This window comes from Sceloporus occidentalis, unplaced genomic scaffold (assembly GCF_023333645.1).
Source record: "Sceloporus occidentalis isolate IW3139 unplaced genomic scaffold, rSceOcc1.0.p SCAF_8, whole genome shotgun sequence".
In the NCBI taxonomy this organism is placed as follows: domain Eukaryota; kingdom Metazoa; phylum Chordata; class Lepidosauria; order Squamata; family Phrynosomatidae; genus Sceloporus; species Sceloporus occidentalis.
The window spans coordinates 26,069,268-26,096,404 of record NW_028316988.1 but is presented as its reverse complement, the minus strand read 5'-3'; the positions used below and the strand labels follow the sequence as shown (position 1 = coordinate 26,096,404).

The window sequence follows — 27,137 nt, the reverse complement described above, 5'->3', positions numbered from 1 at the left end:
TCCCATCGCAGACTGAAAATAGTTCCTATAGAATACTTAAAATTACCTCAAAGTCCAAATGACACGCAGACACAAACCAAGGCAGCCAAAGAAAACATTCAAGACACTTCAGACAAGTGCGAGACTCATTAGAGTGTTGTTCTAAAAAGGTAACTTTTCTAAAGCCTGAAAATAAATAATAATAATAATAATAATAATAATAATAATAATGAACTCCAAGTTAAGCAGGCTTTGAAAACCCCTTTAAAACCCAAAAGGACCTCAGGCATCACAATGGTTAGAGATGTCCTTCCATAAGGGAGTCGTCACTGATACTGATCAATCAATGAAATTGATTTTGTGAGCAAGGAATCTTCTCCCTCCTAAAACTGACTGCTCTTGGACTACATCTCCCATGATCCCCAACCACCTGCCAAGCAGAGTGGGGCTGATGGGTGCTGCAGTGCATAGCAACAAAGAAAGTAGTAGGTTTTACAGTCTTGGGATGGATGTCAGAACAGACTGTCCTTCCGTTTGTTTTCCTTGCGGGACAGGTTTTCTAGTTGAGAAAGGAGAAGGGGAAAGAGGGAAGAAGGAAAGGAAGGAAGGAAGGAAGGAAAAAATATTCATTTTCAAACCAGACGGCCTTGTAGGATTTGTCCTCGCGCTCTCTTCCCTCACCAGCTGTCAGTGCAAGAACCGCAGAGACGGATACGCTTGCCAAGTCAAAAGAGAAATTTCAATAATTTTTTGGCACATGGAGTGAGGAAGGTATGGCCAATGTGGCTTTGAAGATCAGTTTTATTTTTGCCCCCTCTAAGAAGCTCCTTAGGGAATGCAGGGACAAATTCACCATGTTTTGGGCTTTATTTTCAATTGTCGACAACTGGTTTCTTTTAGGGTGGTGGCAAAAAATGGTTTAATCGGTGCCAGCTGATTTGGTGTGGCATAGTGGTTTGAGCGTTGGACCATGACTTTGGAGACCAGGGTTCGATTCCCAGCTCAACCATGAAATGGTGGTCTTGGGCAAGTGACGCTCTCTCAGCCTCAGGGGATGGCTATGGCAAACCTCCTCTGAACAAATCTTGCCAAGGAAACCCCACTATAGGTTCGCCTTAGGGTCGCCACAAGTCGGAAATGACTTGAAGGCACCCAGCAACAACAACAACAAAGTACAGTGCATAGCTTGTTGATGTTTCTTCCTCCGATCATTGCGTCTTCATCTTCTAAGGTTGCTCTGCATGTGATATTTCCTGCATAGAAGTTGAACAAATAGGAGGAGAAAATGCAACCCTGTCTGACCTCTTTTCCGACTGGGAACCATCCTGTTTCTCCGTATTCTGTTTGCAAATTTCAGAATCCACTGCAATGGAAATATAGTGCCGTCTATACAGATCTAGGGTTGCATCCACACTGCAGAAGTAATCCAGTAGGACACCAGTTTAACTTGTGTTGTCGCTATGTGCCTTCCCGATTTATGGCAATCCTATCATGGCAAGCTTCTTTGCAAGGGGTTTGCCACTGGCTGCCCCTAGCTAGGGCTGAGAGAGTGTGACTTGTCCAAAGTCACCCAGTTGCTTTTACACAGCTGAGCTGGGATTTGAACCCTGGTCTCCAGCATCCTAGCCCAATAAATAAATAAATAAATAAATAAATAAATAAATAAATAAATATTATTGTTTTATTTATAAAGAAATAATAATAATATAACACTCAAACCACTGGCTCTCACCACTTTAACTGCCAGGGTATCCAGGGATTTGTAGTTTGTTGTGCCGCCAGCACTCTCTGACCAAGAAAGCCAAATCTGTCACAAAAGGACATATCCCAGAACTGCACTGCACTGAGCCACGGCGATTCAAGTGGCATCAAACCAGGTTATCTCTGCAGTGTGGACACAGCCTGGAAGGAAGCAAGGAACATGTCCACAGTAAAGACAGAGGAGAGAAAGAGTCTGCCCTTGCAAAAGAGACAAGGACAGTCCTCCAGTCCAAGATTGGTCTCGTCCAGGCCTTTTATTCCAAAGGCACTGTCCCTGACATCTCATAAAAGGTTTTGGGGGAAGAGGGAAGCTGGCTGCTGAGAAACCCAAGGGAGACATTCGAGAGGAGAGGCGGCAACTCCGCGCAGGTGGTGAGCGCACCAAAGAGGCCCATAGGGAGGAGATACCCAGCCTTTAATTATTGCAATTAAATCGTTAATGGCTTTTCAAAAGAGCGGCCCAGGCAGATCTCATTCCAGCTCCAGGTCCATGGGGAGCAGATCTATTCCTCCCATCGTGGGATGGAGCACTCCGCTGCACATAGGTGTGTGGTGCGCATGTGCGGATGCACTTTCGTGGGGAAATGGGAGCATGTGGCAAACCACTTTCCAGATAAAAAAAGGCCCCAGCCAAGGAGGTCCTTGTCGAGACCAGGACCTGGAGCAACGGATTCAAGCTACAAGAAAAAGGTTCCACCTCAACCTTAGGAAGAACTTCCTGATGGTAAGAGCTTCAGTGGAAGATGGTGGTGGGGTCCCCTTTCTTTAAAGAGAAGCTCCATGGCCATCCGTTGGGTGTCTACTTGCACTGCAGATGGGGCTTGGACTGGATGATCCTTGAGGGCCCCTTCCAACACTAGGATTCTAGGTCTCTGGAGCTCAGAAAGCAGAGAAATCAAAGTATGATCAATAGAACCTAAAGACTGAGATCCTTCCTGTCCAGATTTCACAACTATCTGTAGCTATGTTGTAAGGCCTGATGCGCTAAAGCAGTGGTTTTCAACCTGTGGGTCTGGAACCCTTTGGGGGTCGAACAACCCTTTCACAGGGGTCGCCTAAGACCATTGGAAAACACATATTTCCGATAGTCTTAGGAACCAAGACACTACAATTTTATGGTTGGGGGTCGCCACAACATGAGGAACTGTATTAAAGGGTCGCAGCATTAAGAATGTTGAGAACAATTGCTCTAAAGGCACCAGATCTCTCTGATCTTGGAAGCTTAGCAGGGTCAGCCCTGGTTAATACTTGCATGGGAGACCACCAATGCACACCTCGTGGAGCAACCTCCGTTGCAGAGGAAGGAACTGGCAAAAGCGCCTCCGACTCTTCAATGCCTAAGAAAACCTGTGAAAGTCATGGGGTCTCCATAAATTGAGAGGCAGCTTGAAGGCAGCGAAAGCGGTGTCAAACTGCATTAATTCTGCAGTGCAGATTGAACCCAAGTAACACTGAGCCGCAGAGTTAGGCCATGGCAAACCCCTTTGGGATAAATCCTGCCACGACAACACCATAAAAGGTTTACTGTAGGGTCACCATAAATTGGATATCACTTGAAGGCACATGATAACAACAGCAACAATAACAACAACACAGGGGTTGGTATAGACGTACTTTGGGGTCCCTCCCAGCACTAAAACTCTATGATAGTTGATCTCTTTATTCATTATCCATGCCTTTTACTTCGGACACTTCTAGTTTAATCTCAGATATACTCAGTTGTTGTGTGTCTTCACATTGTTTCCAATTTACGCCAAACCCAAAGGCGTTTGTTCAGAGGAGGTTTGCCACTGCCTTCCTCTGAGGTTGAGAGAGCGTGACTTGCCCAAGGTCACCCAGCAGGTTGCATGACCGAGCAAGGACTCGAACCCTGATCTCTAGAGTCATAGCCCAACACTCAAACCACTGAGTCACAATGGCTCTTAGACTAGTTTAGGGGATTTTTAAAAAGAGATAAAAAGCAAAAAGTGGGGAAAAATGCTAAAGAGAGCATTGCCAACTGGGGCACAATATTCCAAATGTAACTGTGCCAACTATCTGCATAAATGCATAATGGGTTAAAAATAGATCCCTGTCTTTTCCGTCCCCTTTCTCCCTCCTTAAGCCCTGCTTTTCGTTTGCTTTTCTTTATTCCTATATTTAATTCTAATGCTTTTCCTTATCTGCCGTTTTCACGACAGCCAGTCACTTTAAACCATCGCCGGCTTCTCGCGGCGGACGGTTCCCAAGGGGGGCTTCGTCCACTGTTCGTAAAGAGGAATCTGAGACGGCTTCCCATGGCGGCATTCGATTTAATGTTGTCAAAACAAGGATGAAATTAAACCTCGGTGCAGAAAATATCTCAGCTCTTGCAAGCACTTAGGGGGCCTTGGCGGCATCCGCGTGGCTGAAATAATCCAGTTTGACACCGCTTTAACTATCATGGCTCAATTAGTTTGTTCCTTTCTTTGACAGAGAAGGCTGAATGTCTCACAAAACTACAGTTCTCAGAATTCCTTAGTAATTGAACCATGGCAGATGGAGCGGTGTCAAACTGGGTTAGTTCTGCAGTGCAGATGCAGCCCTTGCGGCAACGACTTGCCACTAGAAAGGCGGAGGGTATTTAGTTGTATCTGTGTGTACCTTTATGTATTTTATTTTATATCAATAAAATGTAACTAAATGATCAACTGTAGAAATAGTGCAGTTTGACACCGCTTTCAGTGCTGTCGCTCCATCGGACGCAAGCCTGGGATTTGTAGTTTTGCAAGGACTTCTCTGCCAAAGCTGTGCCTCACCAAATGACAAATCCAATGATACTGTAAGATGGAGCCAGGGGTGTTAAAGTGGTGCTTGAAAATACTCTTTCCGGTGCAGAAAGTACTGTTTTTGCACGTAAAACAACCATGTGCAAATTTTGCGCAGAACAAATCCTGACCTGCGCAAATTTGCGTCAGTCCAGGATTCGTCTCCTTGGGGTTTCATTTCTGACTTACGGCGACCCTAAGGCAAACCTATCGCAGGGGTTTCTCGGCATGTTTCTCCAGAGGCCATCCTCTGAGGCTGAGAGAGTGTGACTTGCCCAGGTTCACCCACTGGGTTTCCGTGGCCGAGCCGGGATTCGAACCCTGTTCTCCAGAGTTATAGTCCAACGCTCAAACCGTGACACCATGCTGGCTCTCGTGTCATGCATAGGATATTCGATTTTGTTGAATTTGGGCGTGGGAGGAGGACATCGGTGCCGGTTTTTCTTTTGTAGCTCCTCCAGTGCAGCCTTGCTTTCTCCGCGATGAAAAAGATGGAAGGAAGGAAGGAAGGAAGGAAATAGCCCTTCCAGGGTCTGCCAAAGCCCTTATCTAATATTCTACGACTGATAATCAATATCTTGCTTGATCAAAACTGACGCAGACTAGATTGCATTTTGCTTTGCAGGTGTAGCAATGTCATGCTAACGCAGCTGCTAGCCTGGTGGAATTAATTCCCCTGGCATCTCTTCAAGCCATAATAATAATAATAATAATAATAATAATAATAATAATAATGTTTTTGTTTACCTTCAAGCCATTTCCAACTTACAGTGACCCCTAAATCTTCTTGGCAGGAGATTGCTCAGAGAGGGCTTGCCTTTGCCATCCTTCTTTGAAGGGGGTTTGCCACTGCCATCCTCTGAGGCTGAGAGTGTGTGACTTGCCCAATGCTCACCCAGTGGGTTTCTATGGCTGAGTGGGGATTTGTATATTTATTTATGTATTTATTGCATTTATATAAAACCACAGAAAATATACTCATGGGCCCTGGTCTCCAGAGTCCTAGTCCAATGCTCAAACCACTACACTATTTGGGGAGGGAAACAAACAAACAAACAAACAAACAAAATATTATGTGTGTGTGTGTGTGTGTGTGTATATATATATACACAGACACACACACACACTTGTCCCTCCCTATTTGCTAGGGTTAGGGGCACAAGACCCCCATCAATATGGAAAAACCGCAAATAACAAAACCGCCATGTTTTGACCGAAGAGGACACCTCTCTAGGAATCTCTAGGTCCTCCAGTGCAACTCCGTGGTCAACGTCCGACAGACACTGACCACAGAACTGGGCTGGAGGAGCTACAAAGGCCTAGTAGAGTATTCTCTCTAGGAATCTCTAGGTCTTTCATCGCAACATTTAGTTAAAGTTGACCATAGAGTTGCGCTGGAGGACCTAAAGATACTTAGAGAGAACATGTTCATCAAAACCGCAAATAATCAAATCCACAAAAAAGTCAAAGTGACAAGTGCAGAGGGCCAACTATAACAGGGTGACTTGGAGGTCTCCCATTCATGATGGCCAACCATAATGGGTGACCCCATGCCCTACTAGCCCTAAGAGTGGGCATTCCTGTAAAGGCAATAAAGGCAGACTCTATAGAGCTCGGGTGCAAGTGACGGCCTCCACGTCGCCACAAGCAACCCGGCAATGGGCTCTTTTGTGATGGTCTCCATAAATCAACGCCTCCATCTGCTGCCCCTTTGTCCTAAGCCTTTTCCCCAGTGGGGTTCCCACTAAAACACATCCGAAACCTTTGTGTGTCCGTCCCCTGGCTGCACTCCCCTCTTGTTGCAATTGCTTTTTGAAGAGACCTTTAAATCAAGAGAGGGAAAGATTTATTTTGCTTGGCCCAAAGGTGGCTTTCTCTTCTCTGGTTTTCTCTCCCTCCCTCCTCCTTGCAACCAAGTCCCACGACTCGGAAAAGGACAAACTCTAAAATGTTCAGCCTGGGTGTTGTTGTCATTGTGTGTCTCGGAGTCATTTCTGACTTATGGAGATCCGAAGGTGGACCCATCATGGGGTTTTTCTGGGGCTGAGAGAGTGTGATTTGTCCAAGGTTACCCAGTGGGTTTCTAGGGCCAAGTGGGGAATATCTATATATGTTATTGTTGTGTGTCTTCAAGTCTTTCCCAATTTACGGAGAGCCTAAGGCGAACCTATTAAAGGGTTTTCTTGGAAAGATTCGTTCAGAGGGGTGTTTGCCTTTGTCCTCCTTTGAGGCTGAGATAGTGTGACCTGCTCAGGGTATACCTACACACATTGCTGTTGTGTGTCTTCAAGTCATTTCTGACCTACGGAGACCCTATTACAGGGTTTTCTTGGACAGGTTTGTTCAGAGAGGGGTTTGCCTTTGCCTTCCTCTGAGGCTGAGAGAGTGTCACTTGCTCAAGGAATACCTACACACATTGTTGTTGTGTGTCTTCAAGTCATTTCTGACTTATGGAGACTCTAAGGTGAACCTATTATGGGGTTTTCTTGGACAGGTTTGTTCAGAGAGAGGTTTGCCTTTGCCTTCCTCTGAGGCTGAGAGAGTGTGACTTGCTCAAGCGATGAGAGGGGCGTCGAACCCTGGTCTCCCAGCGCGGTGATTCCCAACCTTTGGTCCTCCAGATCTTTTGGACTCCAGCTCCCAGAATTCCTGACAGTTGGCCAACTTGGCAGGGGCTTCTGGGAGCTGAAGTCCCAAACACCTGGAAGACCAAAGTTCGGGAGCCATTGGTTTAGAATAAAGAAGGAAAACTGAAGTTTCATATGGAGGATGGAGTTTTGCGGAGGAAGATTTGGCTGGCGTACAGAAAGTGGCTAACCGCCTGATGACACAAGATGGCTGCTGTGAATGGCATTGGGTGTTAAAGGATTTAATCTAATTACATGCAGATGGAGTTATATAATAAAAAGCAGCTGTTGCAATTGGGAAAATGGACCTCCTCTCCCTCCGCAAATGTGAGGTCGAATGAATGCTGAATAGGATAACAAAAACCCGCCCAAATAACCAGCCACTTGTTACAAACGTCGGGGCCATTTGTCTCGGGACAAATGGAAGTCTACACTAAATAGGCTTCATTGATTTCAACAGAGAGGGACTGATCCGGTCCCTTCCTGACCGTTTCTGATTCAAAGGTTTGATCTCAGATCCAAGCGCCTTGAATCGGACACAAGCCAGCAATGTGATGCAGCTGCTAAAAAGGCAAACATAATCCCACTGATTTATTTAGGTATTTATAACCCACCCTTCTGCCAACAAGGCTCCAGGGCAGCTTATATATTCTCTCTTTTGACATTTGCCTGTTCGGCTTTGTAATCTAAGTCTGTTGTCACACTGTAGAATTAATGCAGTTTGAAACTGCTTTAATTGTCCTAGGAATTCCTGGGATTTGTAGTTTGTCATGGCACCAGAGCTCCCTGACAGAGAAGGCAAAATGTCTCTCGAACTGCAAATCCCAGAATTGCAGAGCATGGAGCCATAGAAGTTAAAGAGATGTCAAACTGGATTATTTCTGCAGTGCAGGTGCAGCCATGACCTCTTCTTTTCTCCTTCCAAGGGCACAGCAATGGCAGTTGGGAAGGAAGGAAGGAAGGAAGGAAGGAAGGAAGGAAGGAAGGAAGGAAGGAAGGAAGAAGGAAGGAGAGAGGGCTCTGGAAGTTGGGAGTTTAGTAGTTGTTCTTGTTGCCGCTGAGTGCCTTCAAATCATTTTTGACTTATGGCAACCCTATCATGGGGTTTTCTTGGCAAGATTTGTTCAGATTAGGCTTGCCATTGCCTACCCCTGAGGCTGAGAGAGTGTGACTTGCTCAAGGCCATCCAGTGGGTTTCATGGCCGAACTGCGATTCGAACCCTGGTCTCTAGAGCTGGACCACTACACCACTCATGGAGACCCTAAAGGAGACCTATCGTGGGTCTCTGGGTTGCCTTTGTGCCGTGAACAGTATGCTTCCTAGCGATGGATCCTGCAGTGTGGGCATGACAATTTTGACCCAGGATCCTTTATTTTGGGAAAGAAGCCCAAGTAGCTAGACCTCATGGTGGAAATCATCCTCCCAGCCCCAGTCCCAGCTATCAGACGAAAATAGATGGAGATGACTGAAAAAGAGAAGTCTGTTTTTCTAGAGTTCATAAGGCCAGCATTGCCTAAACAAAACAGGGGAAGAGAATTGCAAAGGCAGCATCTCTAGCTGCTAATGGGATGTTGAGGTTTGGATCCCAATAGGAATTCAATGCGTATTCAATAAAGAAGCCGGCGGCCTCCCCAAACAGCCCCACAGTTAATTAGCGTCAACCGGAAACCTCACCTCAGTTAATTGATAGCTGGCTTCAGCAGATCTGAACCTTAGCCCAAGCATCCCTTGCTGGGGACTAACAGAATTAGAACTCAGATCCTTCTGCAGCAGGAGCTATTGCAAGGAATGCATGGCACATAGGGACTGGTTTTACAAAGAAAGCCGGGGAATCATCTTAGACTGTCAAAACCTTCATCCACATTGCCAATTTTGTCTAAAATGACTGGAGAAACAACTACATCTGTGCATCTGAAAGGGTTTTTTCTCCAGTTCTAGTTGGAGATACTGGGGATCGAACCTGCAACCATCAATATTGTAAAATGGGTCCTATACCCTTCTGCTCAAAAGCCACCCCAAAGGATGGAACAAGGATAGACAACGGAACAAACAAATGCATCGCCTCAACGTGGAAATTAATGGCCGAAACAGGACCTAAGTAAATCATATATATATCCTGCACCCAAACCACTCTAAAGATTTTATTTTCCAGAGGGGTTTTGCCATTGCCTTCCTCTGAGGCTGAGAGAGTGTGACCTGCCCAAGGCCACCCAATGGGTTTCCGCGCCTGTCCAGGGATTCAGACCCTGGTTTCCTAGAGTCCAAGACTCAAACCACTACAAAACTCACAGACTAGCTTTCGGATTAGAACGAACCAGGATTTTGGAGAGCAAACTCTGCAACATGGGAGCCACCACCAAAAAGACCCAATGCATTCCTTTCCCTGCTTAAGCTTACCTGTGCCAGCAAATAATCTTTCGCAGGGCTGCTTCCACCAATTTCGGAAAGGCTGAGAGAAGCGGTCCACCTGGGCGCACTTGGCGCACCGTCTTTGGATGCTTTGTCCTATTTGCAAATGTTGATCAGGATGGAACTGGGATGTCCGCCTTTGGGTCTTCGTGCCACTGCTTAATGCTCGGCCTTCTTTACCCGCATAGCTTTCCCTATTCAGCTGCTAAACCAAAGCCATTTATCTTTCCATGGCCAGGTTTCGAATCTCGTCCTCCTCTCAACGGTGCACCGAATCCTCTTTAAGGAAATGGCAACGGCGGGGGGGACCCGTGTCCCTTTTCTGCCATCCGATCCCCCTGTTGGGTCGTCCTTCTCCCCCCTCCACCAGTTGTTCCCTTCCTCTCTCTCATCCCTCTCTCTTCCACCCCTCCTCAGTTTCTTCTTTTCCCCTCCACAGACAATAAACCAGATCAAGTTACCGGCCCTCATTCTCTGGCATTAAAAAGCACGGCCTTCTTTCTTTCTCTCGGGTATTTTTTTTCCATAGACAGTCCTTCACTGTGCATCCCACCGTCACCCCCCTTGGAGGAAAGGCAAGCAGGATGGGGTTACCGGTTGCAACCAGAGGCACCAAACAGCCGCAATCCTGGGGACAGGTGGAGAAAAGGGCCTGCGGCGAAAGAGGGTGCTGTTTCTCAGGGTGCCACTAGGGGAGGCTATAGCCTGGGGTTTGCTATTCCATGGGGAGTAAGGCAAGAGGATACCGGACACAGGATTCCAGGTGAGGTCTGACCAAAGCAGAATGGAGTGGAAATATTACCGTATATACTCAACTATAAGTCGACCTCGTGTATAAGTCGAGGGCAAGTTTTGGGACCAAAATTACAGATTTTTCTATGACCCGTGGATTAGTTGAGGGTAAAATTTAGGGGCATAAAGCAAAGGATCTAAAGGATGAAGCAAAGCAAAACATTGTCAATGAACTTATACAATCCCAGCAGACATAACTCTTTGTGCTTCCTCTTTAGACTGGATGGATGAAAGAGTGGAGGAGGTCAGTGCTTCAAATATTATACTCTTGCTTTTTACCAGGAGATGGTTCCTTCTTTTAAATAAGAGTTAAGATACAGTACTTACATCGACCCGAGTCGAGCCAGGTTTTTTCGGGTCAATTTTTTGACCTAAATTTCTAGATTTATACATGAGTATATACAGTACTTCAACCAATCTAGACACTATACTCCTACTGATGCATCTGTGGACCGCCTTGGGTTTTCCAGCTGCAGCATCACACGGCTGGCTCCTGTTCAGCTAGAAGGCTTAGCGGACTATAAGCTGAACATGATCCAACAGTGTGGCGTGGCATCTAGAAAAGCCAATGCAATTCTAGGCTGCATTGATAGGAGTATAGGGAAGTAATAGTTCTGCTTGATTCAGACTTCACTTGGTCCTCTGGTCCTCCAGGTATTTGGGACTTCAACTCCCCAAAGCCTCAACCATCTTGGCCAATGGGATTCTGGGAGCTGAAGTCCAAAATGCCTGGAAGGCTAGAGTTTGGGAATCACTGGTCTAGATCAAGGGAAGTCATAGTGCTATCTATTGCGCTTTGGTCCAACCTCATCTGGAATATTGTGTCCAGTTCTGGCACCCCAATTCAAGAAGGATGTGGACAAGCTGGAGTGTGTCCAGAGGAAAGTGACCAAAATGGTGAAAGGCGAGGAAACTATGACTTGTGAATAACTTAAGAGTAGGTTTAGCCTGGAGAAGAGGAGGTTAGGAGGGGACATGATAACCATGTTTAAATATTTGAAGGGATGCCATATTGAGGATGGAGCAAGGTTGTTTTCTGCTGCTCTAGAGACTAGGAGATGGAACAATGGATGCAAACAGCAATGATGAAAGCAATGAAGTGTAAAGTGTAAACGCTGCAGTACTGTTTTGTTATTTATATTGTTTCTCGGTTATAAAAATAAACAGTTTAAAAAAAAAAACCTCAAAATGACAGATCCTAGAGCATGGAGTGTCAAACTACATTAATTCTGCAGTGAAGATGCAGCCTCAGATTTGCACTGAACCCTTTCCTCTTGCCCACAAACAAGAGGATTTTCATCCCCATCTCCCATTTGGAGACGGCCCATGAGAACTGGCAACCAGGCCCTAAGATCTGGCAACCCTACATCTCAATTTTATTGTAAATCACAATCCTAAATTGGGGGGGATTTTGAATAGTTCTTACATTCTCATCTCCCCAGCTAAATACGCCCATTTGGATGTTTTTGCATTCATCTCCACAAAAAGCCGGTAAGGAACTCTGTATCGGCCTCGGCAACACACATTTCTAAATCAGTTTGCATGCTCCTTGAGATGGAAAGGGACTCCCGATAATGTTCCAACGAATGCAGCTTGGAAAACAAAGCAGAACAAGACATCAGTTTAGCAATGCAATTTATCAGCCGTCGCTCTATCCTGCAATGCAGTTTCTTTGCTGAACAGTGAGTTGCATTAGGTTTGGGGTGGTCAACTGTGGTGGGTATCGGGGCCATGCTTTTGCCCAAAAAACACCTCCTAAAAAGGCAAAGCAAAAAATGCAAAGATAATTCGCATGGTGTAAATCACCATGTATGCCAATGACATACGTATCTCTGTGTGTGTGGAGTGCCTTCAAGTTAATTTCCAATTTATGGTAGCCCTACGGCGAACCTATCCTGGGATTTTCTTGGCAAGGTTAGTTCAGAAGTGGTTTGCCATTGCCTCCCCTTGAGGCTGAGAGAATGTGACTTGTTCAAGGTTCCCTAGCTGGTTTCAGAGGAAGTAACCAAAAGCCCTCTTCTAATTTTGCAGGGGAAATGGTATTCTTTTTAAGGTTTAACAGTACAGGAGGAAGATGGCCACCTGTTTAATAAGTGAAGGGCTTATCCTACAATCTTCCATCTAGATGGAAGGAAGTCATAGTCCCACTGCTTTGGGCAGCTCTCACTTGGAATACTGTGTCCAGTTCTGGGCATCACCATTCAAGAAGGATGTGGCCAAGCTGGAAGGTGTCCAAAGAAGAGCAACCAAGATGGTGAAAGATCTTGAAACCACCAAATCCTATGAGGAGCAGCTTAGAAAGCTAGGGTAGCTTGGAGAAGTGAAGGTTAAGGGAGGATATGATAGTCATGTTTGAATATTGGAAGGAGTGTCAGGTTGAGGATGGAGCAAGCTTGTTTTCTGCATGGAGCAATAGATTCAAGCTACAGGAGAAGAGATTCCATCTAAACATAAGGAAGAACTTCCTAAGGGTAAGAGCTATGGAAGATGGAGGGTGGTGGTGTCTCCTCTTTTGAAACTTTTACAAAGGAAGCTGGATGGCCATCTGTCACAGAGAGTGCTTTGATGGTGTCTTCCTGCATGGCAGAATGGGGCTGGACTGCATGACCTTAAGGGGAGTCTCTTCCAACTTTATGATTCTAGGTGTCATTTGAACGGAGATATCAAGGGCATGGATATCACCAGAGGGTCTCTCAATTAGGAGGTGGTTAGACTGACTCAGGTACACTGCCTTATACTCTGCTACGTTACTGAGTGCAAGCTACTTTTGCAGGGTGAATTCAGTGCCTTAAACTCTTCTGAGCTTTTTGTGGGTTTTGGGGGCTCTGTAGCCATGGTTATTCCTGATGTTTTGCCAGTAACTGTGACTGGCATCTTCAGAGAATGCTGGCATGGGAGAGAGTGGGCTATATATAAAACTACTTTATAATTTTACATGTTAATCTGTGTATTGTTCTGTTGCTGAATGGCAAGGCCTGAGTGCAAACTACTTTTTGCAGGTCGAATGCAGCTTGCCGCAACCGAAGATAAAGGGGGAAAGCAGGAGGAGGAGGAGAGAGAAACCAGGACAATGCAGTGCGGCATTCAGGCAAGTCACTTCGACAGAAGACAACTAGGAAAAATAAAACTTGCATGGATAGAAATTTGGGAAGCTGCACCGTAAACCCAAAGGGAAGCCGAAATTGAACAAATGGGGCCGTCAAATTTTGCTGGGACAGTGCAGTGTGTGTGTTGCATGTGTGTGTCCTAGAGGGGTCAGCTGTTCTTGGCCGACTGCAACGGTGCCCCCGAAACCTCCCCCACAACAGGTGATCCAAGAGAACTGATGTCACGGTGTAACCCAAACCCATTCTCCGGGCAGCTGGTGGGGTTGCCAAGCTGGCTCCAGGTTTCCGGGCCTGCTGTTGGTGATGTCAGAAGAATGTGGCCTCCATTGAGGCATAGGGTTACCAAGGTCTTGGTCCTGATATGGGGGGAGTTGGGTGGAGAGAGAAAGAAGAGGGTCAGGTGGAGGGATCTGCAACAGATTCTTTATCCACAGATTGAAGCATTCATGGCTTTAAAAATCCCAAAAGCAAACCTTGATTTTTGCCATTTTATTGTAAAGATCATCATTTTTACCATGCCGCTGTATATAATGGGACTTGAGCATCCATGGATTTCAGTATCCACAAAGGGTTCTGGAACCAAACCCCAGAAGATACCAAGATACTGCTTTACAGGTTGAGCCTCCCTTATCCAAAATGCTTGGGACCAGAAGTGTTTTGGATTCTGGGATATTTGTATTTACACAATATCTTGCAGATGGGATTCAAGCCTAAACTTAAAACTCAGGGGTAGCCATGCTGGCAATACAGCAAATCCAATAACATCCAAAATCCACCAAACAGTGATATCTTTATCAGGCCGAACAAAATGCACAGTAGCCATGTCACAAGCTTGCAATGTGTACATTGTGTAGTTTGGTCTGCAATTTGATCAACTCAGTAAAGATATCACTGTCTGGCGGGCTTAAAATTAATCTCTTCAATATAGCCATTGCCTGAAAGTAATTGATACATTTACAAAATAATAATTTTGTGTGTGAAACAAAGTTTGTCTACACTGAATCATTAGAAATTAAGGTGTCGCCAGCTAAGCTCCCCGTGAAAAAAGGTTTTGGAATCTGGAATTAATGGAGCGCAAACTCCTTTTTCACTCAGTTTGCAATAGCTGAGGACCAAGGAGGAAAGGGAGATGTTGGGACATTTCAAAAGCACTGAAGAAGTGGGATGGCAGAGGATTCATCGGGGCTGTCCTTGCCAAACTGGGAGAGCTGGGGATTATGAAGCAGTCTGCCTTTAGTTAAAGGAAGGCATGAACTTTGCAGCTTGCAAAACACCCGCTTGTCTAGTTTCAGCTTGGCCTCCCATGCTCTCAGCCAAGCCTTGACGCTACCTCGAAACTTGCCTGACTTGTACCAGCCTATTTGTCTGTCTAGCCAAGTGTTTTCTACTCCAGTTGGCAGGCAGTCGCCCTCCAGGGAACCGGGGGCACGGAGAGAGAAAAAGAGAGAGAGAAAGAGAAGCCGTTCCCATCATATTCCCGTCTGGTCTGTTTCTACCTGGAGCTGCTGCAAACTGAATGTAGGATTTTCTGCACATATGGTTCTTTGCTCACAGATCTGGCCCCAGATCTCATGGCTTGGACCCTCGACTGGTTGGACTGGATGGTCCTGGTGGTCTCTTCCAGCTCTATGGAGTTTATCACACAAAGATTGGGAGTTTGTCCTACAAATATCCCGGAAAAATCCCCAAACCCACCATTAAAGTGGTCACAAAGAAGCATTAATGCACATCTTTTTACTTTCAGGATTTCAGCGACAAAGCATTTACGATTTGCGCAACTGCGTGTGATAATCATTCGAACAATTACTCGCCATTTCCGCTTCATTTGCGGGATGCTTTAAATGTGCTTTAATCTCTCTTTAATGTCAAAATGTGACCCAGTGTGATAAACTAGTCCTCTAGGTGAGAGGGAGGAATCTCAGGGCAAGAGCACTCCCTTTGAGAGTGTGTATGTTTTTGTAACAGTCAGTATAGTGCAGTGGTTCGAGTGTGGGACTAGGATGCTGGGGGACCAGGTTCAAATCCCTGGTTGGCCATGGAAGCCCCGTGGGAAACCTTGCGGCAAGTCACACACACTCAGCCCCAGGCAATGGCAAACATCCTCTGGAGACAAAGACTTTCATAGTTGGCATCCATAGTTTTTTGTGGGGTTTTTGGGCCATGTGGCCATGTTCTAGAAGAGTTTATTCCTGACATTTTGCCTGCATCTGTGGCTGGCAGAAAAATACACAGATTAACATGAAAATCACTCCTCTCTACCCAGGGTCACACAGTATATCCTATACATATATATATATATACCCAACTCTCTTCCATGCCAGCATTCTCAGAAGATGTCAGCCACAGATGCAGGTGAAACATCAGGAATAAACTCTTCTAGAACATGGCCACACAGCTCGAAAAAACCACCCAAAATATACTCTGGAGAAACATGGTCAATGAGTAGCAGCATGGTATAGCGGCTTGAATTTTGGACCAGGAAACCAGGCTTCTAGTTTCTGCTTGGCCATAGGAACCCACAGGGTGCCCTTGGGCAAAGCTACACTCTCCCAGCTGCAGAGGAAGGCAATGGCAAACCTCTTCTGGAGAAACCTGGCCAAGGAGAGGCAGCTTGGTATAGTAGCTTGAGTTCTGGACCAGGATACCAAGGTTTTTGTTCCCTCTTGGCCACATAAAACCACAAGGTGATCTTTGGTAAAGAGACACCATCTCAGCCTCAGAGGAAGGCAATGGCAAACATCCTCTGGAGAAAGGTGGCAAAGCAGAGGCAGCGTGGTGAAGTGGCTTGAGTTTTGGATTAGGGCTATATCCGCGCTGCAGAAACTATGTTAGTTTGACACTGCTTTAACCTTCATGGCACAGTGTGACGGGATCCTGGGATTGATAGTTTGTCGTGGAACCAGAGCTTTCCGACAAAGAAGGCTGAATAGCTCACAAAATCCCAAAGGTCTCTCAAGGGATGAAACTGGGCCCAAAATGAGGTGGAAATGTCTTCCCCACACCATCCAGAAGCTGTTTGGGGCAAATAAAATTTGGCAACCATATTGCAAAATTGTTTTGAAACATCTGTTTGACCCATTTCTATGCATTCCAAACATAGTAGAAATGCCCTCCGTCGGCCCTTGATGGCTTTGTGGGGGGCATTTTGGAGCACCTTTTTACCCTAGGAAACCACATGCGACCCACAGGCCGCACCTTGCTCACCCCTGCTATAGACGACACACTTTCACAAATATTGTGATGAGGTTCTGAACACAAAAAGTGCAAGGGAATGACAGGCATTATATGAAGAGAATGAAAGAAATTTTTATTGTTTGTTTGTATTGTTCGTTTTATGTTATGTTTTATGTTGCGATAAAAATAAAAATGGCATGCAAAAGCATATTCTTCAGAGGGAGATGCACCCGCGCACCAGCCTATCAGGGAACACAGTATGAAAAAGTGCGTCTGTTCTGGAAAGCAGCATGGGAAAGCAGAGCTGAGTTTCCATGCCTTGAGAATAGAAGTTGCCAACCAGTGCAGAAATGGGACAGAAATGGTTTTTTAAGAGCAAAGATGTAAAAAAGAGATGCGGACCGGAAATTGGCTGATTCATCAATCCGCGCCAACACAGCGAGGATGAAATTATGTCAAAGCAAAGAGGGGGAGCGCTGATCTGTGTGACAGACTTTATTCCTTCTTGAGCTGCGGGATTTGGAGGATGCGCTCTAAAGGCGGCCGAATGCCAAATGGCAGGCAAGGGTGCATGCGCCTGGAGAATACTTAACATGCCCCTTCCTTGCTTTTCCATTGCATCGGGTGCATGGGCGGGGGAGGGAGATCTCCAAGGACTGCAAGAGAATGAGATGGATTTTAGGAACGTGGGAAAGGGTTCCTCCTTGTCACTAGCCCATGCAGAGAGATTTAGGAAGGAGCTCAAGGGTTGAGCCAAAACAGACTTTGAGAGTGGGTTTTAAAAGCTGGGCCGTGGACATAATGACGCACGACCCTTTCACCTCTCTTGTCGTTCGGTCTGGCCAGCAATGACAATGACTTACGGCTTTTGCTCCCAAGCCAATTTAGACGGATCACGACGTCCCTCCCTGCAGCTGGAAGATTATTATTCCCTGGCTCTCATTCATGCACTTTGGAAGAAGGGTGGCCTGGAGAAGGTGGGGGATCTTTTAAAAAATCTGACTCCTGACTGCCTCTGAAATGATTTATTTTCTTCAAAGTAAAAATAAAACATAAGTGTAACGTGTGTGTATGTATCTATATAGGAAAAGCAAAACATCCCATCCCTTGGAAGCATGGGCAAGCAGTATCCACATGTGGCCCCCAGGGTTATTTTTCTGCTCCCCAGCGGGGAGGTATTAAAAATAGCAATTTTCTCAAGGTTTATTTCTCTCTCAATGGTCTCTAGGCTGTGCAAAGGGCATTTTCATCCCACCTGGAGACCCCCAGGGTCAAAACATTTTGCAAAATTCTGCAAAAAAGAGTGTTTTTTTGCAAACTTTTGCAAAGAAAAAACATTTCTACAAAATTTTGCAAAGGTTTTTTTTTAGGTAAACCATTGCTAAAAGTATTTCTTTTGACCCCAGATGCCTTCTAAGGTCCAGCAAAGTCCCCGGATATGGCGAGAATGCCTTCACGTTTCCTGGAGGGAACTGGAGAGGATTTGATTTTTTCTTTTTCTGGATATACAGCAAGGGTTTTGCAGCCTTCCATGCTCACTTGAGGGTTACTAATGCACCCCCCAGCCTTCCACTGTTGCCCACTCCGACTTTCAAGGCAAGCGGGTTAGACAAATGCTTGCTCATCAGTGGCTCCAGCAGAAGCAAACATGGGTTCCGCTGCAATCCTTTAATGGCCTGCAGATCACGGATACCTGGGGCTTTACGGGAGAGATTATCTCTAACCATCAAAAACCATTTGGCTTTTGATGTGAGGAATGCAGAGATTACACACGCACATACATCTCCAGTGTCCAAGCAATGTTTTCTCCACAAAGCAGCAAACGACGATAAGCAGTTGGTACAAATCAGGCAGGGAACCCTGGGCGGCAATTACATATGTCAATGAGCCTCATAGATTTCTTTTGTTAAAAGAGACCAGGGAAAAAGCTGGCAGAATGGTACCATTTCATTTATTGGTTAAAAACCCAGCTCCTTCTGTTTCTTGCATTCTCCCTAAATACGTTCGTATCTTTTTATCTACATCATTTCCGTCCTGATTTGTAACAGCCCGATTTTCTGCCATGTAGGAAGACACCATCCATGCTTTCCCGACTGATGGCCATCCAGCCTCAGTTTAAAAACCCTCAAAGAAGGAGGCTCCGCCACCCTCCAAGGGAATATCTTCCACTGTTAAACAGCTCTTACCATCAGGAGGTTCTTCCTAAGGTTTAGGTGGAAGCTCTGTTCTAGTAGCTTGCATCCATTGCTCCATGTCCTAGTCTCTGGAGCAGCAGAAAACAAGCTTGCTCCATCCTCAATAGGACATCCCTTCAAATATTTAAACATGGCTTTCATGTCACCCCTTAACATTCTCTTCTACAGGCTAAACATATCCAGGTACCAAAGCCATTCCTCATGGGGCTTGGTGCTTTCCAGACCTTTCACTGTTTTAAACATGTCAACCCAAGTCAGCCCACATTATCAACAGTTCTGTGTCCTTCATTAATAACTTTTGCCACCTTGACCAGACTCCAACACATGTTTTATCTGCAAACTGTTGTCTGGCAGACTGTATTTGGGAGTGAGAGACTTTAAACTTTTAGCCAGTCTGGTGTAGTGATTAAGGCATTGGAAACCAGGGTTCAAGTTCCCATTCAGCCACAAAAACCCATTGTGACCTTGGACAAGCTATACTCTCTCGGTTTTCGAGGGAGGCAAAGGCAAACCCCCTCTGAATAAATTTTGCCATGAAACCCTGTGATAGGTTTGGTTTAGAGTCGCCATAAGTTGGAAATAACTTGAAGGCACACAACCACAAAGCCAGAGAATATGCACACACCATCGCAGTGACGCCCTTCTGTCCTTCTCCCTAATCTCTGTTCCCATTCTCCAAAGAAACCCTCCACACTTGTGCCGAGACACCGGGAACCTCTCCGGAGAAGTGATTAATGTTTTATAACCAAAGTGCCAAGTGCAATAGAGGGGGGAGAAGGGTTGATTCTTACTAAGAGCAGCTGTAAGTAGATCTTGAAACTGAATACACAGGTCCCTGGCTCCTGGTGGCGGTGGTGGGGTGACAACGCAGCGGGGAGCCAAGCTCCAGAGACATCGATCCGGGTGCAAAGTGGCCGAGGCAGCTGCTCGCTATGTAAACAGTAGCGGTTAATGTTCACCGGCCCCGTACCATAGAGCATGAGCTGCGGGTGGCAAACCATCCGCCTTCCTCCTTTTCTTGCTACATGATATTATTGCTGGGCTAAAACCACAGATGCTCCCACACTGAAGGGATGCGGTGTGGGATTTACGCACCCGCTAAATAAGCCGCAAGTTATTATTGCGGGTATAACTCAGCGATGCATTCCTGGGCATGACTTCTCGAAGAGAAAAGATGGTTCCAGCAACAGAAAACACCTGGAATGAATAGGAATTGGTTCCTCTTGTTGTTGTGTGCCTTCAAGCCATTTCCAACTTACAGTGACCGTATCACAGGGGTTTCATGGCAAGATTTCTTCAGAGGGGGTTGACCACTGCCATCTTCTGAGGCTGAGAAAGTGGGACTTGCCTTAGGTCACCCAGTGGGTTTCGTGACTCAGCAGAGATTCGAACCCTGCTCCTCCAGAGTTGTGTTACAACCCGCAGACCAAAAGAGAAAAGAGGAACAAGTCAGTATGTTTCAGCAAATCTTTTACCCAAAACAAACACTACACATAAGCGAAATGCAGCAAGCTTTCCAGCCTACTGTAATCAACAATAGCAAGAAGTTACTTCACAAGAGCGCTGCAATGAGCAACAGGTCCAAGTTATTTTTAAAACCCGTGCTGGCCAATTGGCCGTAATAAAGTTATTATTATTATTATTATTATTATTATTATTATTATTATTTTTAAAACCCAACGGCTAATTCCACATTTAGTTCTAACTAGAGCAGACCCACCAAAAATCAACAGGAGCTATAGATGGGGTAGCTAACAAGTCCAATTCATTTCAATGGGTCTATTGAGTTGCTGTAATGGACGCCTCCCATTCAGACCTAGAGAGTTTTTAGAACTGAGGCTGTGTGGGATAATGGCTATATACAGATAATATCTTAGCAGAGCTTGTTTGATGAGAAGCAAGCTAGAGGAGACCCACTGAAATCAATGGGGCTTGAATAAAGGCTGGCTAACAAATCCCATAGAAAGATCATGAAAAACTATGGAATGCGTGTACCATTACATTTGATTGACCTGTACTCAGGACAGGAGGCTGCCATCAGAACTGAGTACGGAGAAACAGAATGGTTCCCAATTGGAAACTGGGTCAGAAAAGGCTTTCTGTCCCCCATTTTATTCAAGTGTATGCAGAAAATATCATATACAGAGCAGGTTTAGACTCAGAAGAACGAGGATTGAAGATCGGAGGAAGGAACATCAACAATTTATGCAGATGATACCATAATACTAGCAGAAAATAACAAGGGCTTGGAATGATTACCAAGGAAAGCCAAAGAAGAAAGTGATAAGGCAGGGTTACTGCTGAACATTAAGAAAACAAAAATGACCACGGATGAGTTACCTAAATTCAACCGAGACCATGAGGAAGCGGAAAGAAAGATTTCCCATACCTTGGACCAAGTCATTGACCAGAATGGAAACTGTAGTCAAGAAATCAGGAGAAGACTGGGATTGGGGAGGGCAGCTTTGAAAGAATTAGACAAGATCCTTAAGTGCAAAGATATCAAACTGAACACTAAAGTTAGGATTGCCCAAACCATCATATTCCCATCGCTAATGATGGATGCGAGAACTGGACGGTGAAGAAAGCGGATAGAAAGGAAATAAATTCATTAGCGATGTGGGGATGGAGAAGAGTCTGGAGGATCCCGTGAACGGCCAAAAAGACAAACAAATGGGTCCAGGAACAGATGAAGTCAGAAATCTCCCTGGAAGCCAAAATGACCAAATTGAGGCTCTCAGAGTTTGGCTACATCATTAAAGGCACGACTTATTGGAAAAGACAATAATGCTAGAAAGGACATAAGCTAGTAGAAAGAGAGAAAGACTACCGTATATACTCTACTATAAGTCAACCTCATGTATAAGTTGAGGGCAGGTTTTGGGGCCACACTGACATATTTTGCTATAAGTCGAGGGTAAAACTTAGGGGCATATAGCAAAGGCTCTAAAGGATGAAGCAAAGCAAAACAATGTCAATGAACTTATAAAATTCCAGCAGACACAACTCAGTGCTTACTCTTAAGACTGGATGGATGACAGAGGAGAGGGGTTGGTGCTTCACATACTATACTCTTGCTTTTCACCAGGAGATGGTTCTTTCTTTTAAATAAGAGTTAAGATACAGTACTTACATTGCTCCCTGGATAAGTCGACTCAGGTTTTTTTGGGTCCATTTTTTGATCTAAATGTCTAGACTCATGTATATACAGTATATGTGAGATGGTTAGACTCAAATCAAGGAGGACATGTCTCTGAACCTGCAGGATCTGCGCAGATCGGTTGCGAACGGAGAACTTGCAGATCCCTCATTCATGGGACTGATACGAGTCGAAACTGACTCAAAGGCAGTTAACAACAAGAAACCCCATTAATGTCACCCATTCAAGCTAGAATTTGGAAAACCAACCTCCAAGCAAGTTCATTTCCATCAAAATGAACTCGCTTTGGCGTTGATTTTCCAAATTCCAGTCTGAACGGATGACATTAATTGCTTGAGCTGAGTTTTCAGTGGAGAACTTGGTGGATTTCCAAAGCGACAGATCCTCTGGGGATGCACAGAGTGCCTTTTCCCTGTCAGGTTAACCTCAACTAGCCCCAGCGCGCCTCCAAAAACGGACGCAAGGTCCGACTTCCACCTGGCAGGGACTCGATCTTGGAAAGCTGCCGAACCCCTGCGACACCCAAGGAGAAAGATTGGCAGCTCTCCAGATCTGCAGGGCAATTTGCATATTAAATACACACCAATCTGCATATTAAGTGCCCATTTGCATAGAGGAAGTCAGCTTTCATTGGCACCAAAAATAAGCATCAAAAGGCAGCTTTGGAATGCAAAAAAGAAAGCGATGCCAAATAAATAAGGGGCGCATTAAAAGAGACAGAAAAGAAAGAGAGGTGATTTCTTCTTTTAAAGACGCAGCAGCATATCGGCATGGAGGGCACTGCGCTCCACAATAAATCACTTATGCTGAGATAGGATCTGCTGTAACCATTAGACTGCACAGCCTCAGGTTGGAAATTTTCCTAGCTTTGAACGGGCTTCCATTACAACAAATGCAGTGTGGTATATTAGTTTGGAAAGATAGATTAAAGACTCTTGGAATCCAGGGTTCGTATCCTTGCTCAGCCATGGAAACTCAATGAGGCGAACCTCAAAGTCACCGTTTCTCAGCCTTAGAGGAAGGCAATGGCAAATATCCTTTGACGAAATCTTAAGAACTAGCATGACATAGCAGTCTGAACATTGGACTAGGACTCCGAGAGACCAGGGTTCAAATCCCCACTCAGCCATGGAAACCCCACAGATGGTAAATCTTGCCACGAAGCCCTTGGTGTTCGTTTTTAATTTTTGGATTCGTTCAGCCAGATCACATGAATTTGGATATGCTGCATTTCCCCCCTTTAGCTCTGTTTTACTTTGACTGCCACAAGGTGCCTTGCATCCCAAAGTAGATAAAAGGTGGAGCATGAACAACGCAAACAAACATTGCTGCTACACAACCACACAGTGTGAAAAGCCTCCAGAAAACCTACCTGTACAATGCAATGCAACAGTCACTGGGATTAGAGCAGGGTTGTAATCTGGAGAATAGCAAGAACCCATAGGGAAGATGGTGGAAAAGCAGAGAACTTTGGAAGAACTCCATCCAGGTCTGAGCCAGGACTCACAACTCCCAGACTCCATCCTTTCTCACAAAACGGGAAGCCTTAAAGAAACAGGGCTATTCCCAACAAATGTACAGCGGGCCCTTGGTATCTGCTGGGGTGTGGTTCTGGGACTCACACACACATCTATGTGGATACCAAAATCCGTGGATGCTCAAGTCCCATTGAACACAAAGAGGCGTATTATTATTATTATTTGACTTTGGTACCACTGGGGTTTGGATTCAGGACCCTCTGTGGACACCAAAATCTGTGGATGCTCAAGTCCCATTATGCACAATGGCTTGGCAAAATGGTGTCCCTTCTATAAAATAGCAAAATCAAGGCTTGCTTTTTGGAATATATAGATATATATATATAGAGAGAGAGTTGTCCCTCTACATTTCTGGCTTTGACTTTTGCAGCTTTGTCTATTTGCAGTTTTGATTGATATGTTCTCTAGGAATCTCTTAAGTCCTCCAGCACAATTCTGCCAGAAGTTGACCATAGAGTTGTGCTGGAGAAGCTAGAGGTTTCTAGAGAAAGCGCTTCTCTAGGCATGTGCAGGTCCTCCAGCACGATTCTGCGATCAACGTCTGGCAGATGTTGACCACAGAGTTGCACTGGAGGACCTGGAGATTCCTAGAGAGGTGTTCTCTTGGGTAAAAAGAATAGTGCTTTTTTTTTTTACTGGCGATTGTTCCACATTCATGGGGTTCCTTCACCCTTAACCCCAGCGAATGTGGACGGACCACTCTGTGTGTGTGTGTGTGTGTGTGTGTGTGTGTAATATTTTCAAGCTGTGGATGGTTGGATAAAGAATCCGTGTACACGTAAAATACTATGCCAAACTGTACATAAACAATCCCTGGATACAGAGGGCCGACTGTATGCCACCTTCAATAGCGCCCATAATTCCCAAGTATTCTTGTTGCTCTGTGCCATCAAGTCTAGGAGTTTATCACACAAAGGAGACTGGGAGTTTATCCCATGAATATCCTACAAAGGTTGCGTAATTACGTGTAATCATTTCATAAGACGTCACACAAAACCCACCATTAAGGTGGTCATAAAGAAGCATTAACGCGCATGCTGTTTTAATTTCTATTTGTAATTTGTTTCGTACTGTATTGTATTTTATTAGTATCTTGTAAACCGCCCTGATCGAAGGAACGGCGGTATATAAATAAAATCTCATTCATTCATTCATTCATTCATTCATCTTTTTACTTTCGGGAGTTCAGCGACAATGCATTTCCGACATCCCTTTATTTGCACAATTGCGTGTGATAGTCATCCGCGCAACTACTCACCATTTCCGCTTCATTTGCAGGATGCTTTGAATGCACGTTAATCTGGCTTTAACGTCAAAATCAGCCCCAGTGTGATAAACTCCTTAGAAAGGCAAACCTGCGAATGGCCCTCCAGTTGACATTGACTTATGGAGACCCGAAGGGTTGAGAGACCTCAAGTCACCCTGTTATCAATCAGCCCTGCTCCAGATCTTACAAACACAGGGCCGCAGCTTCATTGGCATCACTAGGGTTGGGATTCGGTGCGGATGCCCCAAAAGGGCTACTGGTGAGGTACTGGGTGTCATCCCATTTCAGGTGTCACCCAGTATGGTCCGCACTCCCAGCACCCCAGTAGTGATACCCTTTCATGGCTTCTTTCATTGAGTCTGCATGCCTGCAAAGCTGTCTCCCTCTTTTTATACTGCCTTACTCCTTACTAATATTATTTGCTTTCCTACATAAGTTCTTATCATGGGTCCTAAAGACGATGGCTTCAGTTTAGTCATCTAGGCTTCTCGGGAAACTCAAGTTTGCTCTGGGGCCCATTTATCTGTATTTTTGGCAAGCCATTTTTATGTACAAAGCTCCTTTAAAACCGCATTTTCCAGTGCGCTGATTCTCTTCCTATCATCTGCTTCCACAACCGTACATAGAAATCAGGAATACGATGGCACAGATCATCCTGTGTTAAAAGGGAAACTCAGTACAAGGTTTTCTGGGCAAAAGGAGGTTTGCCACTGTCTTCCTTTGAGGCTGAGAGAGTGTGACTTGCCCAAGGCCACCCAGTGGGTTCTCACACTTGAGTGGGCATTCGAACCCTGCTCTCCCAGCCTCCTAGTCCAACATTTAACCCACTACACCATACTGGTTCATTTCCAACTACCATTTGGGCTGAGCACTCTTTGGCAGAGCAGGCCCAAGACCTTGTAAAACTACAAAGGATCGCATAGGATGGCACTACAGCACTCAAAGTGGCGTCAAACTGCATCATTGCAACAGTGTAGATGCACCCTCAGTCCAGCTCTCCAACCGCTACACCACGGGGGGCTCTTGAATCCCTTTTCGCTGGCATAAATAATTCAAGGTGGTGGATTTCATCCAGGTAGGAACCGGGCTCTTTGCAAGAGGTCCCCAGAGGAAGCAGGCCTTGTGAATTATTCAGCCGCCTCCGCCTTTCCCTCCGCCTCCCTTCCTCCAAGTAACTTCCCCTGGCATGCTTGCCGTCTCTTGGGATGCAGCCGGGCTCTGCTGGTGGCTAATTAATTTTAATTACCGCCTTTCGCCGTTTGGAAACTGGGCCCCTGTTTGCAAAAGGAGAGGCAGTGGTATGCATCTGAAGAGGTAGGCAAGGCTGAAGCCAAAGGTGGGTAGATGATGGGAGTCCTTTGCAACATCCCCAAAGCCCTTGAAAAGGAGAATTCATAGAATCATTGAATGGGAGGATTCCCCAAGGGTCATCCAGCCGAACCGTTCTGTCATGAAGAATCAAAGGCCATCTGACCAGATTCCATGAGATGGAGCCGTGACAATTAAATTGGTGTCAAACTGGATCAATTCTGCAATGTGGCAGCAGCCCCCAAGGTGCTGCAAGATCTCTTTGCATGTATGTATATCACCTTGCGCTCACAAGCAGAAAAGTAGGATCTAAAAGAGGTGTAGTGGTTTTGAGCATTAGACTCTGGAGACCACTCACAAATAAATCAGTTTGTGATCTGAATCAATGGATCGATTGGACAGCGGAGTGTGGTTCTCACTACATTTGTCCCAATTGCATTTTCCCCTATAAAATAACCCACCCGTGGTTCATATTCATGAATGAATTGATTCAAAATGGATCCACTCCAGCCGGTTGAAGGGCAAATTTAAATCGATTCTGATCCACATCTGGTTCATGCTTGTGTGGAACCGAATTATCCAAAAAGATGAGAAAAAATCAATGTCAAAAAGACGCGGGTTAAATAGGTCTAGCGCATGGCCCCCTCTCCGAATCACTTTAGCAATTTGATTCAAGTGGGAACCAGGGTCATCTGAATGGCTTCAAACCGATTTGCAATCCGGTTTAAAAGGTAGTGGGAATCAGGCCCAGGTTTCAAATCCCGGCTTGGCCATGCAAACCCAGTGGTTGACCTTGGGCAAGTCACACTCTCTCAGCCTCAGATGATGTCCGTGGCAACCCTCCTCTGAAGAAACGTGCCAAGAAAACACCACGATAGGTTCACCTTTTGTTGTTGTTGCATGCTTCCAAGTCATTTTGGACTTACGGCAATCCTATTCTGGGGTTTTCTTGGCATGTTTCTCCAGAAGGTGTTTCCCATTGCCCTCCTCTGTGGCTGAGAGGGTGTGACTTGTTCAAGGTCACCCAGTGTGT

The 27,137-nt window shown here is 45.4% G+C and overlaps 1 protein-coding gene across 5 annotated transcripts in view; it reads right to left on the bottom strand.

Annotated features, from left to right (window-relative positions):
* SEMA6B (semaphorin 6B) overlaps positions 1–27,137 on the bottom strand; it is a 195,836-nt gene that overhangs the window by 36,870 nt on the left and 131,829 nt on the right. Inside the window, exon 1 of one of the 5 annotated variants that reach the window (XM_089535651.1) lies at positions 23,364–23,440. The exons of 3 other annotated variants lie outside the window; for them this stretch is intronic. The gene's annotated coding sequence lies outside the window, so the exon portion shown is untranslated. Of the gene's footprint in view, positions 1–46; positions 88–23,363; positions 23,441–27,137 lie in introns of those variants that run through there. One more of the 5 variants, XM_089535649.1, reaches the window with a different exon arrangement.